Source organism: Akebia trifoliata, chromosome 10 (assembly GCF_017979445.1).
Source record: "Akebia trifoliata isolate Shusen 1 chromosome 10, ASM1797944v1, whole genome shotgun sequence".
NCBI classification, from domain to species: Eukaryota; Viridiplantae; Streptophyta; class Magnoliopsida; order Ranunculales; family Lardizabalaceae; genus Akebia; species Akebia trifoliata.
This window is the reverse complement of record NC_141384.1, coordinates 20468963-20489121: the sequence shown is the minus strand read 5'-3', so window position 1 is coordinate 20489121 and position 20159 is coordinate 20468963. Positions and strand designations below refer to the sequence as shown.

General features: G+C 32.0%; 1 long non-coding RNA gene across 3 annotated transcripts; it reads right to left on the bottom strand.

The window, feature by feature from the left end:
- Window positions 1-10500: 10500 nt before the first annotated feature.
- Window positions 10501-19110, bottom strand: LOC147393237 (uncharacterized). Of its 3 annotated transcripts, none has more exons than XR_015182293.1 (5): window positions 16526-19110; window positions 14771-14801; window positions 14496-14604; window positions 14239-14283; window positions 10501-13875 (listed from the first exon to the last, which is right to left on the bottom strand). It is a non-coding gene; the product is annotated as an uncharacterized LOC147393237 (long non-coding RNA). The 3 variants fall into 3 exon arrangements; XR_015182294.1 differs by lacking the exon at window positions 14239-14283 and having other exon boundaries at window positions 16526-18376; window positions 18848-19110; XR_015182292.1 differs by lacking the exon at window positions 14239-14283.
- Between the last annotated feature and the right edge of the window lie 1049 nt (window positions 19111-20159).

Below are 20159 nucleotides of genomic sequence, written 5' to 3'. Positions count from 1 at the left end.
CCTGTCAGACCCCGTTCTTGGGTAGCCATTTTTCATCAATCATCCAATTTCGTCAAATCTAAGATTTCAAATGAGCCCCGTGCCACGAAATCAATGAATTCAATAAGACTAAACCCTTTCAGAGCCCATGCTTGGGCAGTATCTTCTAAATCTACCATCCCACTTGATGTTCTCAAATGTGCGTAAATGAGTTCTTTCTGGCTAATGCAAAATGAGATATAATTTCATTTTCACAAATAAAAAAAAAAATAAAAGGAAAACCTCCAATTCAACCTATCCATTATATCAAATTTCATATTCAAGCCTATACCATTTCTTTGCGAACCTCAACCCTATCCACATTACATCCTAAAATCAAGTCATCTCTAATCGAGAAATGATTTGAAAAGAATATTTCTACCACGAATGTTCGTTGATGATGAAGGAATAACTATCTAAGAGAAGTTTACAAGAAGTGTATCGTGACTTAAAAGGACATAGTGAAAACCTATAAAGGCGTTGAAAAAAAATCAAATCATGGGAAGATCAAATATTATAGGCACGATGAAAACCTGAAAGGGCATCGATGCGCAAAAATTATGGAGCCGGACTTGGTGAAAATCATAACTGGTACTAAGGGCATAAATGAGAAAAAAAATATATATATATCATCTTTATCCACTAATCATTTCTACCTCGAAAATGTTTAAAGTCCGAGTAATTATCGATCTATCAATATCTCGAACAAATTCTAAAGTCTACCACTAATCACTAATCATCACACAATCATTTATCTCATTATCAAACACCATATAGTCATTTTCTATCATTTTGTCGATATTCGATAGTGGGGATGACTCTAAATGACCTTAAAAAAGATTGAGGAAAACTACTATCTATTTGACAGACACACCCTGGGCAGTATTCAACAATGCCAGATTCTTCATCTAGTTATTTTGCTCATACTTAAAAGATGATTTTAAAAAAAACAACAAAGAGTTTTTTGCATGCATCATGTCAAACTAGTATTTTTGGGCTTGTGATGAAATATTCAATTTATTCCTTAAAAATAAGGTATCTAATTACCCAAGGTCAATAATTATCAAAACTATTTTGCATAAATAATTTTCTTAACATTTTCTCATCAACAAGAGTCTAAGCTATATGATGCCCCCCAGTACGAGCCTAAACTACCTGGTACTCCTTAACAAGAGCTTAAACTGTGTATTTCTCCTCAACAAGAGCGTAAATTGTATGATGCTCCCACTACGAGCCTAAACTGCATATTGTTTCTTAACAATAGAATAAACTGTGTGATACTCCCTAGTACGAGCCTAAACTACCTGCTGCTCCTCAGTAAGAGCCTAAACTACATATTGCTCATCGTCACATGAGTATAAACTGCATGATATTCTCAGTTTTTTATAATAAAAAAAAACAAAAATCCAAAATCAAAAACAAAAAATAAAAAATAAAAAATAAAAAACAAAAAGTAAAATAAAAAAAAACAACGAAAAATCAAAGAAAAAAATCTTGATCTTCCTTAGATTTCACAAGTTCGTCATTCAAAGCAAAAAATGTTAAATCATTTTTATTGAAACACACTCATATTGCAATTCTCATCTCCATTTTTCACAATCGGTTCAATCCTTGTCAGACTCCTAACCTGGGAAACCATCTTATTATAGCAGATTCCATCCCTGTCATACTCAAAGCTTGGGAGGATTATGTTTTCTTTTATTTTTCTAACAATTAAAACCATAGAGTATTACGACAAGTTTGAAATATTTTTTTGTGTAAACTTGTTAAAGGATTATCACAAGCACCTTAGTTCCTCTAAAAAAGTTTTTATTATTTGAACGTATCTCGTAGAAAAAAATTAAAAAATCAAAAAAATCTTTTTTTAAGTTACATTCAATCCCAATTTCTCAAAATAGAATAAAAAACACCAGAATTTATCATCGAATCTGATATCTCAAACGAACCCTGTGCCACGAGATTGAGGAATTCCAAGGCGAACCCTATCAGACCACGTGCTTGAGTAGTCACTTTCCATAAATAAATAAAAATATCTTCAATCCACTCGGTGTTTTGAAATCGTATTCTTAACAAAGCTTTCGAGCATGTACAAACAATCTATTCTTTGCAGCTCTTTGCATGCAAATCCTGCAAAAAGGGGCAGTTGTAGACACCCCAATTTGAACGGGCCCCCACTCGAAAAGGCCCCAAAAATAACAGATTTCTAATAAAATTTGCCAAGGGGCCTAAAAAATCCAATTCGTCAAAATGTGAAATTTTCATTAATCCAAGGATTCCTAAGACTCCTAAAAAATTAAATGAATTTAGAATAATACTTGGGATACCCACCACTTCCCCTACTTTTCACCGCTCTACCCTCGAAATCAAATTACTCCAAGCCCCACTCAAAGCCCACAAACCCTTAACTCATAAAAAAATCATTTCTTACCTTATCCAACCTAACTTAAACATAATTCCATATTATCCAAACCTTAAAAATCCCCAACCATTAAGTCTCATCCTAAGATAAACTCTACCTAACCTCAAATAACCTACAACCTTCTAAAAATCCAAGCTCAACACACCAAAGCCCACAACCATTATCTATATCAAATCTACACCCACACCCATAATCCTAACCCACAAACTATTATCTATATCAACCAATCACCCTTTTGATCACCAAATGGGACATATGTCATCACCCCAACCTACCTCCCTCATCCAACTATCTACCCCCATCACCTTTCTCTAACAAACCATCTACCCACATCACCTATCTCTAAAAATCATCTCAACCCATACTCTTTCCTAACCTACCACATCATCATCTCTAAAAAATCATCTACCCCCATCTTAACCCATACCCTTCTCTAACTTACCCTCATTATTACTTACAAATCTATCTCTACAAACAAAATCCACATCCTTCATCTCTAATCAAATACTCATTCTCTCCAATCAACTCATCTAATTACCTCACCTCCCCATCTCTTTTTGACTCATATCATCATCCCCTTAACCCTCCTAAAATTCAATCAACCAACCCCTTACACAATCCATTCTCCTAACCTAAACACCATTTTCCTTCAACCTACCTAACACTCAATCAACAAACCACTCCCTTACACCCCCCATTCTTTGAAATCAAATACCCATCATCTTACCTCACCAAACACTCCACCCAAATGGATTGGGTAGGAGCCAAACCATTTGGATAAAAAAAACTACCTATTTTCCCTTATTACATAACTATCATCAACATAACTCTAAATTTCACACCCCCCACCTTCAAATCCCATGTCATTCTCTACTCTTCCATTATTTCACCCAACATACCCCTAAAATAACATCTAAACACCTATAAATACCCCCTCCCCTTCCAAAATGGGTACCAAGTCTTGGACTAAAAAATCTTTCCTCAACTCTCTTCTACTTAATTCTCACTCTCTTAATCTAATCTAAAAAAAATACTCTCATATTCCATCAAGGACTCAAAGAAGAAGAAGACATATAAGAAGAAGAAAAAGGAAGGAAGGAAATAAAGAAAAATTAAAGCTTCAAGATGGGTCAAAGGAATACACATCCCCCTATTTCTCTCTCCTCTCCATATCGCTCTTTTATAATCTTCTCACCTCTTTAATTTTTTTATAAAACAACTTAAGATGTAATGCTCCCCCTCCCTTATCTTCGATAGATCGAACTTCAATTCGGTTGAAAATATATGGGTTGTAACTACTTTTAAAATAAAATTGATTTAATCCTTCCAATTGTTTTGAGGTAACTGATATTCAGGTCCTTCTAAATCCATAAGAATGGACCCATAACCATAGCCAATATTTTTCAAAAACACATATAGTTCCCAAGGCCTTATAAGGATCATCTCCTTCAATGGGATGATCCTATAATCAAGCCAAAAGTAAATCCCTACTTAGGGTACAACTTATCGACACGTGACACTTTATTTTACTTTATATTTTCAATCAAAATGATCAAGTTCTTTAAGGTTACCACCACTTGGTGGAGAGAAAGGGATGCCTAATACCTTACATTTTCTCTAATCGAACCACTTACCCCGATCTTCAGTTGGATCGGTATGTTATCTATCGAGAGTCACAAAACGCTAAAAATGACACTTTTTCTAAAATACATATCAGGTGACCATTCACACCTTTTTACACATATGAATGGTGGTGATTCCAAACTTTCATAGAAGTGGTATTTGTAATCGAAAATTACGTATCTACAAGCGTTTCTCGTATGAATATTCTTGTTTTATATCTATTACTGAATCTACTTTTGATCTTCAAGGTATGACTTTTTTCTTCTAAATCTGAATGTTTTATAACTTTTTGGGGTGTTTTTAGGACTTTTGGATGTTTTTTAGGTTGAAAATTAAGGCTTGGGGGTTAGGTATGGACTTGGGACTCCAAATTTGAAGTTTTAAAAAGTATTTAGAAGAGTTTTACCTTAATTTTCTAAGATTTCTCTTGACCTACGAAATTAGGTGGTAAAGGCTCCTTTTTAAAGAGTTTTGTGATAAGATTAGGGTTTGATTAGGTTTCTTAGAGATAAAGTCTATCTTTAACTAATCGGTTAAGTACTTTAGATAATATTTTAATTAGTTTTTATTTGAATTTTGAATTTTCTGACTTACGTAGAATCAATTTTTAAAATTTTGGAGAACCCCTATAATAGAGGATTCTTTATTAAATTATTATGAATTCTTTAGGACCCCCAGTGAAGGATTCTTTATTAAATATCAGGTGGGTCCACTTGAATAAATAGGCCACCACTTAAAATTTAATCAATGAACTTGATTAATTGAATTTATTTGCTAAATTTTTTTTAATTTAATTTATTAAGATTTTACTTTACGTTAATTAATATTTTAACTATTAGTTTTAGAATTTTAAATTTTAGGATTGGAAAATTATTGTTTTATCCTCAAAGAGGACTTTTGCCTTGAAATGGGTTTTTTTCGATGTTTTGGAATCAATTTTTTGTAAAAAATTCAATGAGAGTATTTGTTTGTGTCACTTGTGAATTTTTGGCATTGAATTATCATGAACCCTAAGAGAGGTATTTTCATAATTTTGTCAAATTTTATGAAAATTGGTGAAGCAATTTATTTGATTTTATTTTATTATTTTATGTGTTCAAAAGGGTTTTCCTAAGCGTAATGTATCCTCTAATGATGTTTTGGTATTAGGGGTATTTTGATAATTTGATTAATTTTTAGTGATTTTTTTCATGAAACTTCTTTTAATTGCAAAATGATGATTTCTATGTTTTGAGTCATACTTTCCTAGCGTAACATGATTTCTAGAATTTATTTGTATGAAATATCTCATCTAAGCTTTGGAAACATATTTAGTAACAAATAAAAACTTTAGAATATTCATGCATCATAGTGAACCATTTAGAAATGGTCTTGAGATCCAATTTTCTTTCCTATGGATTTTAAATCCCTACTTCTGTTGGGCAACCCCAAACATGTAATTATTTCAAACTAGGTTTCCTACCAATCCATAACTCGAAAAAAGTTTTAGGAACTATTTTACTAGGAACTCTGTTTAATGTTTTTCCCCACAAGAATTCTGGAACTGCTGAATAACTCAATATACTCCTAACCATATCTATATATGTATGATTGTGCCTTTAAACTATACCATTCTGCTGAATTGTCTCAAACATTGCATACTGTGCATAAATACCTAACTTTTCTAAGAATTTGTCAAAATGGTCATGGTTCTGACCTGATTTATTAAATCTACCATAGTATTCACCACTTTTATCTAATTTGACTATTTTAACCTTCTTATCTAACTGTCGTTCTATCTCAGTTAGAAATATCAAGAAGATATCTACAGACTGAGATTTTTCATAAATCAAATAAACATAATTAAAACTATAAAGATCATCTATAAAGGTGATGAAGTATCTTTTTCCACTTAAACATGTAGTAGAAAAGGGTCCATAAATGTTAATGTGTATGATCTCAAGAAGTTTTATACTTTTTATGACTCATTTATTAGTATGTCTGATTTACTTTCCTTTAATGCAATCTATACATATTGAGAAATCTGTGAAATTTAAATTGTCCAAAACTTTGTCTTTCACTAATTTCTCTATCCTAACCCTAGATATGTGTCCTAGACGTTTATGCCCCAAGATGAAAGAATTTTCATTTATCAAGCCACGTTTCAAACCATTATTCGAATGTAAGAAAATTAAAGACTATGCATAATTAAAATTTAAATTAATTTATATAAACCATCAATTAAAATCCCAGATCCAACTAAAACTAAATCTAAAATATAATTTAACACTCCATATTTAAAAGAAATTGAATATCCTAAACTATCTAGTCTAGATAACTAAATTAAATTTCAAGATATGGTAGGAACATAAAAATTATTTTTCAGATCCATATGAAAACCAATCTCCAATACCAAGTGCTAGGCTCCTACAACTAGCACTTGCGACTGAGATGATTTCCCATGAAGATAAACCTTTCACTTTGTATTGACTTCCTGCTTAGAAGGAATACATGCATCGAATTCGTAATATGATTTTGACTCCAAAATCAATTCACTAGGTATTAAAAGGTACTTCAATGAAGTTTGATTCATAACATACAAAAGAAAAAAAAAACATATGTTTCTTTTTAAACCAACTCCTACATTTTACACAGTCCTTCTTTATGTGTCATGTTTTGCCACAAAAGTAGCACTTGACACCATTGTTGCTTTTTTCCTTTCTACTTGATTTGCATTTTAAGATTAGTTCTTCTTCCATTTCTTTGACATTTCTCATTTCTTTCCTGCTCAATCTCGTCTTCTCTTGAATACACATATTAGTCAGTTCGTTCACACTCAACTTATACTTATTAATGTTGTACTAGATCTTAAAGGAACCAAATTGAGCTAGTAAGAGTTGAGGATAAATTGTACTAAAAAGGAATCATCCATACTCATTCTTAATGATCTAAGTTGTGGCGCCCCACCAAACACTAACACAAAGTCCCATGTCAGATCTCGAGATACTAGATGGCACCTCGAAATTTCGGCATGGTCTCCTCTGTTTATGCTAGTTTTCCAAGGCGTTCAACCTGCACCTGATAAATGACATACATTATCCGACATATATAAATACAAAATATAATACAAGCGGAAGCCTATATACATCTAATAACATACAATAGATCAGAGTGCGGAAGGATAACCAAAATATAGAATTATACAAACATTCCTCAATCTAGCAAAAGTCTTACCGCTTAATACAACATCTATAATACTCCTAGACAAATCGATACTACTAGTCTCAATACTTATCAAGTAACGAACTCTGATTGTCTATCTGACCCACCAGATGATCTTCACTCGTGCTCTATACCTGTCTCCCCAAGCTTTAAATTTGAAATTAAAAAAATAGAGAAAGAAATGGTGAGTAACAAGGGTTACTTAGTAGGAAAGCAAACAATTTATGCTAATAACCTTTCCTAACATGAATGAATATATATACTGAATCATTTTAAAATATACAAAATTTTATAGAAGAAACTACGATTAACTGGTACATATAGCCAAGGATGTGTAACTAAACATTTTAAAACTCATATTACATCAATCAACAGTATCCACTATAGCATTTTTTTTTATAGAAATTTATTTGACCAAATGGAAATATTAAATATGCATTTCATTTTATATTTCAAAATAAAGCACTAGATACATAATACACAATGGTGGAATAGTAAAATTAAAGAGTTGGGATTCACGACTGGATCGTTCCTAGTCAGGACATAATGTTTCATAATAAAGAATTAATTCCTGATTTTGTGGCTGGTCACTGTTTACCACACTTGTGGGACCATTTATCCAGATCAGGCTGATCGTTTGACGTGACCGTAAGTAATGGATCTCTTTTCGATGTGTCAGAATGCTCGACTACTATAAATTGTTAGTAATCACTGACTAATCACCTTCGTCTATGCCTATCAGGTGTGCATATGATTCTCAAATATACAAATCATTCGTATACGACCACATTTACATTACAAGTTCACTGGTAAAGATAGAGAGGAATAAATCCAAATTCCAGTTGTACCTCCACTCTCATACGCGTCCCATACCACGTATGAGCTTTGTGGTCCCTACCGTACATCCTAAGATAGTACACCACTCCGGATTATATGACGCACTATCCCTTCAAGCATTCACAGACTCTTTAATAGCTCACAAAATAGCTACATATATATATATATATATAGATATATTATTTTCATTTGAAAACAAAAAAGAAATTAACAATACAAGGTTGAGAATAGATATCCAGTTTCCTACCATGCAACTGTAGCCACCCAGCCTAAAATAAATAACAGAACTTAGAGCCTCGACACCAACAGAATTTAAATAAACATGCAACCAATCATTATCCTTGGATATCCCTTTACCAACTTACATACAGCATTACAATGTAAAATACAGACATCACCCCTCGACTGTGATTCTTACATTTTACTGTTTCATACCCTTTTTTCATTTTTTTTTCAATTTTGACAGTATTCAATCGATCGAACAAGATATTCACTTTCTGATATTCATCAACTCAATATGAGTTCATTGAATATTAAATCATTTTTTTTTCAATTATGAAATTTATTTTTTCAATAACATTGAAAAAATACAAAATTTAGATCAAAATGGGGTGCGAACGGTGCATAAGACCTAACTGACGGAAATAACCTAATGAAATATCCTACCCACGTATAATTTGTTATAAAATACAATTAAACATATCACATATGCAAGTTTTTGCATGAATTTGAAATAACCAATTGAATTCTATATTTTTGGAAATACATTATAAATTTTTAATAAAATCCTAAATGCAGTTTTCACAATCTACGATTACTAAAAGAAATTGAGAGTTCCTTATTATCTTTGTGAGAGATGATCAAAGCATGTGCATGAAAATCGAGACGATCGGCACGAAAATTGAGATCGATCAAATTTTGAGACGATTGATTTTTGAATATTGTCTGGTGATTTCGAAGATCTCGATGCCGTCGTCATTTCTCCCTTCTGCGACGGAGGATAGTTCAACCCCAAAATAGATGAAATCTGAGATCGAAGTTACGAAACCCCTGTATATATATATGGCTAAATTTTTATTATATGAGACGAAAGAGAAGAGGAAACGAGAAGAAGTTGGGTGGTTTTTATAGATGTCGAGGCTACGGACCTTTTTTCTTTCTGCATCAGAGGTCAAAAACGTACCGTTCGCGGCGAATATGAGCTGGAAAGTCGAGGAAAAAAGTTAAATTTTTATAATAAAAAACGTTGGCTGATTTTTTGATAGTTTTAAATGATGATGGATAGTGAAATTTTTTTTAAATTTATTTATATAAAGTTTTGGGATGAAATCGGTATTTTACCTATTGTTTCGTTCGATGATAACTTGACCGTCAGGACTCCAAAAGTGACGAATGAATGCTCTATTTTATCTAATTTTTCGTACTGGATCTAATGGTGTAGTTAAATTCTACAAATTATGTCTCTAACAAAAATTTACTTTTTTGGCCCAATGGGACCCTAAAATTGACGTCGTTTCATTTTTTACTATAATTCGACTTTTTAGACTCCAAAAATGATAAGTAAATAATCCATTTTTTATAATTTTTTGTTACAAATCCAATGGTATGATCAAATCTTAACAATTCTTACTCTAGCAAAAAATCATTATTTTAGCTAGTCCGACTCAATAATCGATGATTTTGCAACTTTTCTGTTCGGACTCGCATTTGAGCGTGCTTACAGACTAAAATATGTTTTCCTACCATTTTGAATCCAATGGTATAGTCATATTTCATTAAAAATGATCAAAATAAAACCCTACAACTTTACCCTATGTTCCACTTTCAGGATTTTCTTAAAATTTCATTATTTATTTTTCCTCGAGAAACAAATAAAAAATTTGAGTTTTACATTCTCCCCCCTTAATAAAAAAATTTTCATCGAAATTGAAATCATATCTTATCAAACTTCGTCGTTACCACACAACATGTATAGTAAATGATACCTGCCCTTAACTATCATCTATTTTTCGTTCTAAGCAAATCTCATTTTCAATTCATAAACCTTATGTTACCTATATTGCATCAACTCAAAACATTCATTAATTAATCACTCCAATTCACATTATAACAATCGATTCACATTATATTACTTCCCCACCAATATCTATCAACAATAATCATTTCACATCTTCTTTACTCTTTATCTTCTTTACTTCTCTCATCAATTACACCGTCTATCCTACCCACGTATAATTTATTGTAAAATATAATTAAACATATCAAATATACAAGTTTTGACGTGAATTTGAAATAACCAATTGAATTCTATATTTTTGGAAACACATTACAAATTTTTAATAAAATCCTAAATGCAGTTTTCACAATATACGATAACTAATAGAAATTGAGAGTTCTTTTGGGACAGTTGATTTTCAAATCTAACTCGGTGGTTTCAAAAATCTCGATGCCGTCATCATTTCTCCCTTCTGCTACGGAAGACGGTTTGACCCCGAAGTAGATGAAATCTGAGGTCGAAGTTATGAAATCCCCGCATATATATACGGCTGATTTTTTATGATACGAAATAAAAGAGAAAAGGAAATGAGAAGAAGTTGGGTGAGTTTTGTAGATGTCGAGGGTGTGGACATTTTTCCCTTCTGCGTCGAAAGTCGAAGATAGACCGTTCGCTGCGAATCTAAGTTGGAAAGTCGAGGGAAAAATCAATTTAAAAAAAAAAAAAGTTGGTTGGTTTTTGGTTGATTTTAAATGATGATGAATAGTGAAAATTTTTAAAATTTATTTATATAAATTTTTGGGACGAAATCGGTATTTTACCTATTATTTCGTTCGATGATAACTTGACCGTTTGGACTCCAAAAGTGACAAATGAATACTCTATTTTACCTAATTTTTCGTTCTGGATATAATAGTGTAGTAAAATTCTACGAATTATGTCTCTAACAAAAATTTACTTTTTTGGCCCAGTGGGACCCTAAAATTAATGTCGTTTTCATTTTTAACGATAATTCGACTTTTTGGACTCCAAAAATGATAATTAAACAGTCTATTTTCTATAATTTTTCATTACGAATCCAATGGTATGATCAAATCTTAACAATTTTTACTCTTGTAGAAAGTCATTATTTTAACTTAGTCCAACTCGGTAATCGATGATTTTACAATCTTTCTGTTCGAACTCGCATTTGAGCGCGCTTATAGGTTAAAGTATGTTTTTCAACCATTTTGAATCCAATGATAAAGTCAGATTTTGTTTAAAATGACCAAAATAAAATCCTATAGTTTTACCCTAAGTCCCACTTTCAGGATTTTCTTAAAATTCCACTATTTATTTTTCCTCGAGATACGAATCAAAAATTTGAGTTTGTAGTATTATATGTTATGTTAAGGATATGATCTTGAATTCCTCGCATCCCATCGTATTTCATATTTGTCAACTCAGTCATCAGAGTACCCGCAAGTAATTTATCAGTAGAGTTGAACTTTTTTTCCATATTCTTCAAATACTTCTGTGTATTGTCATTCAAAGGTAGGGATGTTTTGATGTTGTTAGTGATCTCCATCTTTATAAACATCAAATTAAGCCTATTCGATATTTTTTCAAGTAATAATCAAGTTCTCTTGCTCTATCATACTACTACTACAACATTTTTGATCTACAGCGACGAATATTTCTACCGCTATAGGATATTTTTTCTGTCGGTAAAAGCTATTGCAACGAATGAGCAGTGGAACCAAGATTCGACGTTGTTTTCTCGGTCGCTAAATGTAGCAACGGATAACTTGTTCCACTGTTGCAGGTAATACCTTTAACGATGGATATTAATATCCGCTACAATATGTTAATTTTTTAACTAATAGAATATAATACATATAATAGCGGATATTAATACCCGCTCCAATAAATCAATTTCTTAATAAATAAAATGTAATACATATAGTAGCGGATATTAATATATGTTGCAATAGCTTAATTTTTAACAAATGGAATATAATACATATAGTAGTGAATATTAATATCCGCTGCAATAGGTCCATTTTTAACAAATAGAATGTAATACATAGAGCGGTGGATATTAATATCCGCTACAATAGATAGTTTTTAAAAATGGAAAAGGGGGATATCCGCACCCCCGTCTGACCTCTGACATTCTCATACATTTCTGTAATAATAGAGAAAGTATAGAAAAAATCATCAGCTTCAATAGGCTTAAAAAAAACATCGAAAAAGAGCTCTATTATGAAACAAAATTCTCTTTTTTTTACCATCAACCCAAAAGAGATTGATAACTAGGAATGGAAGAATTGAAAATAATTAGCTTCTAATTAAATTCAAGGCAACCCACGATATGCTGGAATGAGCTTCAAGCAAATGAAGAAACTGAAATATGACTAACATATCACACCCCTGCAATATTATTATTTATCAAAAACATAAAAAGGAAAAAAAATTCAATGAAATTGATTTTCTATGCCTCGTAATCTTAATTTTTGTCATTCATAAAAAATGGGTCATTAGTTTAGAAGCAGAAATCTCCAACCCAATATACAACCCCAACTTCAAGACTACCCCATGTTCATAACACCAAGAAACGACTACTACTACTATTTTTTTTTGTCAAAACCAACTCTAACTTGTACACTTCTGTTCTTTCACCAACTATTAAGCTAAATTAAGTATGTGCAGGTTGTAAGAGAGTCATTAAGGATGGCTTCAATAGTACCATGGTTCCCAAGAATAGCACTCACAGATTGTGAGATTGAAGGTATGATTTCAAATGAGAACAAATCTAAAGTTTATCAATATCCTTGGCATTTCAATTCTGGACAATGTAGAAGTTGCTAATGCATACTTCTCTACAAGTTTTAAGATTAGGAAAGGTTGGATAGTTAACATTGATGCTAGATCAATACACCTCAATCCATCTATATATCATGACCCCACCAAGTTCCACCCTTCAAGATTTGATGTATTGAATCATAAGAGAATCCAATTGCTTACATTAGTATTTTACCTTTTAGGAGAATCCATGCTGCATAGTACACAAGAATAACATATAGATTTGCATCAAAGGAAATAGATGCCGGAAAAGGTATCAAAGTCTATAACATAACTCTTGAAGCTTAAAACAGGACTCATGTTACCAACCCCATTCTGACATGGGGCTCAACGAAATTAACTACAATGGACCTCGTCCAAGCTATGCCTTAGACGTGTTCAAATTCAGGTGTCACTAGTTGAAGAGGACTAGGGACTGGACTACCGTAGCCCAACTTTTGTTGTTAATGGGGGCATTTTCACTGCTTATGAGATAAATCTACGATGCTTATTTACTAATATCAATGGAACGGATAAAACTGAAAAGGAAGACTGTTCCTAAAACTAAGATTGTTTTCTACACAATGAATTGTAAAATGACATTTACGTTGTAATTCACACGAATTTTTATTGTATGTTGTTTTCACTCGATGCTACTTTACATGACTTTATGCTACTTTTTCTATTATTCTAGATGCAAATGTCAAAAGATGTACAGAAATTTCCTACTCAACAGTCTCAAACTAATGGTGAAAACCAAGTGAGACTAGAGACTAGTAGCATTGTATTTTGAGAGATTTGAAATGTGAATTTAGATGAGATAGTATTGCACAATAAACAACATGAGCAAACCATGTAATCTTTCATTGCGAATAATTGAAAATCACACACCACTTCAATAGTTAATCTCAACGTGCACCACTTTGGCAGCTCTTTGGATCTACTTATTTGGCAAATCCTGTGTGAATAAGATGAGAAATAATAATAAATCAAAGCAAAACAAACCAATGTGAAAAAAACAGATAAGAGTGCTTGTAGAAGCTTTGAAGGTGCTGAATTTGTAAGATGGCTCCATTGTTTAAGAGATCAAAACTCAAAGGTGCAAACGTATTTTTAAACTCAATAGATTTTTTGTGAACTTGGTCCGATGGAAATAGATCTTCCGCATGTCAAGAATCATTTTACCAAGTAAAGAAAATATTAGGCATCTTGTTGCAAATTGATCTTCTTTTCCAAAGATTTACCTTGCTGAATTTAGCAAAATACAACGTTCAATCAAGGACTAATGGTAACAAATTTCAACAAAACAATCATCTGTTACCTGGCTTGATAAAGTCAGAAAGACCGAAATTAATAAGCTTCATCTCTGGTGGTAAAAAGAAAAATATGTCAAGCAGAAAGAGCAAAGAGTGTTGGTGGTTAAAAGTCTTACTAAATTTCTTTTGCAGCATAGGGAATAACAGAAAATGGTAGTTAAACATGAAGAGGAAGAAACCATTCTATTCTAGAAGGAAATAACACATTCAAGACCCTAAATGAGTACAACTATTAATGAATTAATGAGTTCATCATGCACACCTCTGGTTTTAGATCTCATTGCACAACACCTTGAAGATGACAAAAGGAAACCACACCCAAAATTTGTGGAACAATGACTTTTGCGTCTTCCTCTGTGTATCTACCAACTCTGCAGAAAACAAGAATAGTATGTAATGACTTCAAATAAATCCTTAACCCTACTCTTTTCTTTCTTTTTTTTTTCCTTTTAATAAGTGACAAATCCTTCCTTAATTCAACAATGGATATAAGAGCCTCTACCATAGCCATTACAAAAATAAGTAATTCTTCTTTACCTGGATAAAATTCTGTCGAGCAATTCTCCACCTTTGGACAATTTGACAAGAAAAGAAACAAACTTCAATAAATTCCAGGAAAAAAAATTGAAAAATAAAAACAAACCTTGGGAATTACCATCAAATCATATGATGCCACTATCACAAGCTTAAATTTAAAATCTTCAAAAGTAAGATCATCATTTAACACAAAAATCACTGATCAAAAATATATGATGACATTTCTTTCACAGAAAGTTCATCAAAATGGAAATACACTTGCATAAATCAATCTCAATTTTTAAAACATAATTGATTAATCCCCGCATGACCTCATAAACAGATCCTACTGAGTCAAACCTAAGGATGGAAGTAATTGTGGATCAAAGCTTGTCAACTTCATAGCAAAAATCAGCTTAAGGGAATTTATGATTCTGTGTGCCACACCTCTAACTTGGTCAATCATTATTTTCTAAAACATAATTCAATAAAACAAAGATTTTCTCGAACATATGAGACAACTTGAGCACCAAAGATACTACTGCTAGTAGTTTTGGAATATTCAAGAAGTCTATGAGTTTTGCTCTTAGTTATGAAAAGAAATAATGATTTTCCTTTTTGAGTGATTTAGACATATCCCTCCATGTTTTGGTGAAAATTTGAGATGCCACCAACCCACCCCTATGTTTTCAAACTGATGACATGCCCCCCTTGATATTGGACAAGAGGCAATGTCATCAACAAAAAATTGAAAGAGGGGCGGAGGGGAGGGGGGAAAATGGGGAGAGAGGTGAGGGAGAGGACAAATAGGGGTGTCTCAAAGTTTTGTGGGGTAAATTGCCCCCACCAGCTCCTTACTAGCTCCGCTCCTGATCCTACAAAATCCAAGGAAAAACGAAGTCCACCACCTCAGCAAAAGCCATAGCCTTCTGAAACTGGTTTCAAGACAAATAAGGCCATTAGATAGTTTAGGTGACTTCTTATTGTGATGAAATCATGATTTAAAGGGCTCAAGGTCTTGGATAACCTAGCTAGAATTACTTTGGGCGATGTTGGGAATAGAGAGAAGTTGATAATTTATTCGGGACAAAGTGGAATTTTATCCCCCAAAAATATATATAGTATAATAAACAACAGTTATGGCTTTGGAAATTATAGCTGAGGAGATCACTCCTTTGGGGAGGGAGGGGAATGGAAGCAATGAGAAAACCAAACTAATTTATCTCCTATCTGAGCAATGAAAATACTAACAATACTTGTTTCTGGTTGTACTGTTGCTGAAAATTTGAATGCCAAAAATCAATTACTAATTAATTTTTGAACTCCCAAGCAAGGACCATGTGTTATTCAAGCATCTATAGTTCTCTTATGTATTCCAAAAAATTAAAATTCTTTTTGAAGCTCTTAACTTGCTCCTAGTAGAGGTTATAATTTAGTGACAACAATACATGGAAACTACAGAAATTTGTTAATCTGAAATACAGGGCCAAGAGATAACAAAACCAAGTAAACAATAACTCCAATAGTCTCAGAAATTGAGAGAAAGTATGTCATTCACAAATTCACTATCAAATGTGATGCCTTGGAACAAAGAAATTCAACATAAATAAAGAGAACACATTCTCATTGAAATAGCCAAACAAATCACGAACATTCTGTGAACATACGGTTTGTGTAAAAGGTATTGTTCGTTAATACTTGAGGCAAAAGGAAGACAAAATGATATCTCTAGCATTAATTCCATAAAATTATGGACAACTGAGAAATAAATGGTACCTTTAAAGTTGCATGTTTGAATGGTGTGAAGTGAAGATATGATTTGACTAACTTATAGATCAATATATCTAAAGGCACAACACAATTTCCATCTCACAACCATGGGTGAGCTGACAAAATAGAAGTGTTTGTTAGTTTCCAACATGCCATAAATAGGCCATACCCAAATACTGCCACTAACAATAGATATCCCAAATGTTCAACATTTAACTGAAAGCAATAGCAAAAGAAGAACTAGGAGCTTCATTTTCCATAGTTTCACCGTTAAATTTAGCAAAATACAACGTTCAATCAAGGACTAGAGTCATAAGAGAGTACAAAGTCTTGAGACGAAAAGTAGGGGAAAAAGCATAACTACAATTGAGTAAAGATATTATAATATGAAGAAAGCAATAGCTAAAAATCTGAAGAAAGGGACAACAATATGAGAAATTAAGAACTATTCAAGTATTTAAACAGAAGTGGGTAGCTTACATCAGTGTGGCATTCTAACAAAATTTTCACAGCGTCCTGTTATCCATGGCCACCAACCCAAATCAGCGGTGTACCCGCATCACTTTGCAATTCCACATCAACCCCTTTGGAAAGTAAATATCTAAGCAACTCAATGTTTCTTGCAAACATGATGTTTTCTTTAGAACAACGAGCATGAATAATAAGATTATAAATAGAAATAAAACAATGGCCGAAAAACAAACTTAAAACAAAAGGTCAAAATTGACATGAAAGAACAAGAACACACAAACTCCCCAATTTCCCAAATGTGATGTACTCGTCGTCAGTCGTTAGTCTTTCTTCAAGATGAATATTAAGAATAAAAAGTTCCTAGTATAGTGTGTGCCTTACATATAATAATATAAAAATAAACAGAAAGAGTGCCCACAATTTCCTTACTATATTTGTTTAGCAAATACTTAAATTAATATCACTATCATAGTACACGAAGATTTTTGAGCACCTATACGTGTTATAACATCTTCTAGAGGAATGCTCACTAGGAGAAAGTATTAACAACAACCCAAAAAATACTTAATTTAAAGAAGCTCAAGGATAATGGATCACAAAGTTCGTTTGATATTTGATGCATTAAAGCAATCAACATAAGCTTCAATTCCACAACATTAAGCCTTCAACTAATTACTGACAGTTGGACAAACTCATAATTGGAAAAGCATATTAAAAATACAAGTAAAATCCAATGACTACGATAATCAACTAAAAAGATGGACATACAAGAAAAATAAAGAATAATAGGCTTTTAACATAAAATTTTTGGACTTTAAAACAGTTTAATAACAAAAACTACAATAATCAAGAAAGAATAATTCACTTCACTTTTAGTTATCCAACCCAATATAAAACATCATCTAAAATAGAAATCAGTTTATAATCTATCAGAAATCAATATATATATATATATATATATAAAATAATAATAATAATTTTCATCGCCATATTAGGTATCCAGATAATCATACTTGAGATTGTTTCCTATATTTAGTTAGATTTTTTGTTTTAGTCTTTTTAAGTTTTCTAAGCTAAATAACATAAACAAGTATAAAAAGCTTTCAATCGCATAAAGAAACCTTAAAATGCATCAAATTACTGCAACTCTATAATGTCAATGTCAAACAAATTTTCATGTTAAATGAATTAACTTGATTTGTATGTCAAAAACCATGGTTTCTAAAATCAAATAAAAACATAAACCCTAATCTATCAATAAAATCGATGCAAGAGGGCAACCTGAAACTAACCTCATTCTCTCAAGATCGAAGGGGTTTCGAGAAGGTAGCTGTGAATCAAGCGAGATGGATTTGGGCTTCCTCGCCTTATTAACATCTCCACCTCCTAAAAATGAGTTTCCCATGGATACTTACAAGAGTGTTAGGCTTTTTTCTTCGAATAAGTTAAAACTAATATGAAAAAAAATAATTCTGAATCCAAAATTAATGAAAAATAGGAGTATATCAGCATTTTCTATGAACTTAAAAAAAATGAAAAAAACAATTCTAGGCTATAAACTATTTTAATAAAAATACAAGAAAATCCTTTTATCCCCAATCACCAACAATAAATTCTTCCAAAACTAAAAAGACCCGATCTTATTCAAATATGAAATTAAAAATGAGAGAAAGTACTTTATAAGCAATTTGATGGAGAAATGAGAGAAACCCTAGGGTTTACTTCTATAAAGGAGCTTAATACCTTTTGAAATCACAGAAATCCCTTCGATAGAAAGATACCCTTAAAAATTGTGGACTTTCTGATCAAAAATCTTGAAATCGAAGGATTTTTACTTGAAATTACTTAGAAATATACCCTTTGGAAGCGATGATACCCTTTGTAAGAACTCCAAGCAAAAAATCAGAGAGAGAGAGAAAGCAAATTCTTCTCTTCATCAACTTTCAAATCAAATTTCTTTGAAGCGTTGTAACATGATCGAAGCATCAATCTCATAAAATCGAACTTTCAAAAATTTGACAGGTTATAGCACACAAACCATGCCATCAAACTTGGAATTTTTCACGTAGTGAGAGAGAGAGTAACGTGTGAGAGAATGGAGAGAGAGAGAGGGAGAGAGACAGAGAAAAGAAAGAGAGTAGAGAAACATCACTAAACAGAGTTTTTTATGTAAAAAAATTTGATTTTTTTAGCGGCGGATATGCTTTTTCGCTGCTATGTGTACACGAATCAACGAAAAACTATTTAGTATGAATTATTTTTTGCGTGTGAGGCGTATGCGCGATCCCTATAGCGTCGGATAAAATTATTTGCTACAGCAAATATGCCTATAGCATCGGATAAAATTATGCGCTACAATAAATGTACCTATAGCGTCGGATAAAATTATCCACTATTATAAATAGCCGTTGTAAATTAAAAATGTTGTAGTATACTCTTCGTAAGGTCAGCATGTTTTGCATAAATGAGTGCTAGGTCAAGACTTTGGACACCTAGAATGAATTGGATGTGCTCATATCATTTCAAAAAAATTGATCCAATAAGGATTGGGATGGGGATGCATGAGAGTGCAATGAACCGGGAACTGAAATAAAATAAAGACAATGCTCTAATAAGTGCCTTGAGTTTTATTTGACAAAAATAAACTCATTAATATGATCTAAATTTATTTTTTGGGTTAAACTAGGTATATTTATTGTTCACTTATTTTAAGGTAATTACTAATTTAGTTACCATATAAGGCTAATATAATTTACATAATTTATTCAGTCAGTTATCTTTGAGTATCAAATCCTAGTTCTATTAAATTCATAGGAATTATATTACCTTACCTAGATTTCAATTAGTTAAATACAATTATTCTTTGGGATAATCTCATTTATCTAATTGAGTCTGCAATTACAAATACTATTGTTCTATAATGTCTCCTCGAAAATAAAATTTAATGCAATGTAGATATTTCATAAATTTTACGACTTTATGCCACTTTGACTGCTATCAAATTAATAGAATTTAATCGTACCTAAATTGTCTAATAATATTTACTAGACCGTAAGGTTATACTATTATTTCAATTAATGATGATATTGCACACAAGAATATTCCTTTATTTAATATATTCATGGTCAAAACCAAAATTTGAATTTTGTATATTCAATATCAAAGTCGA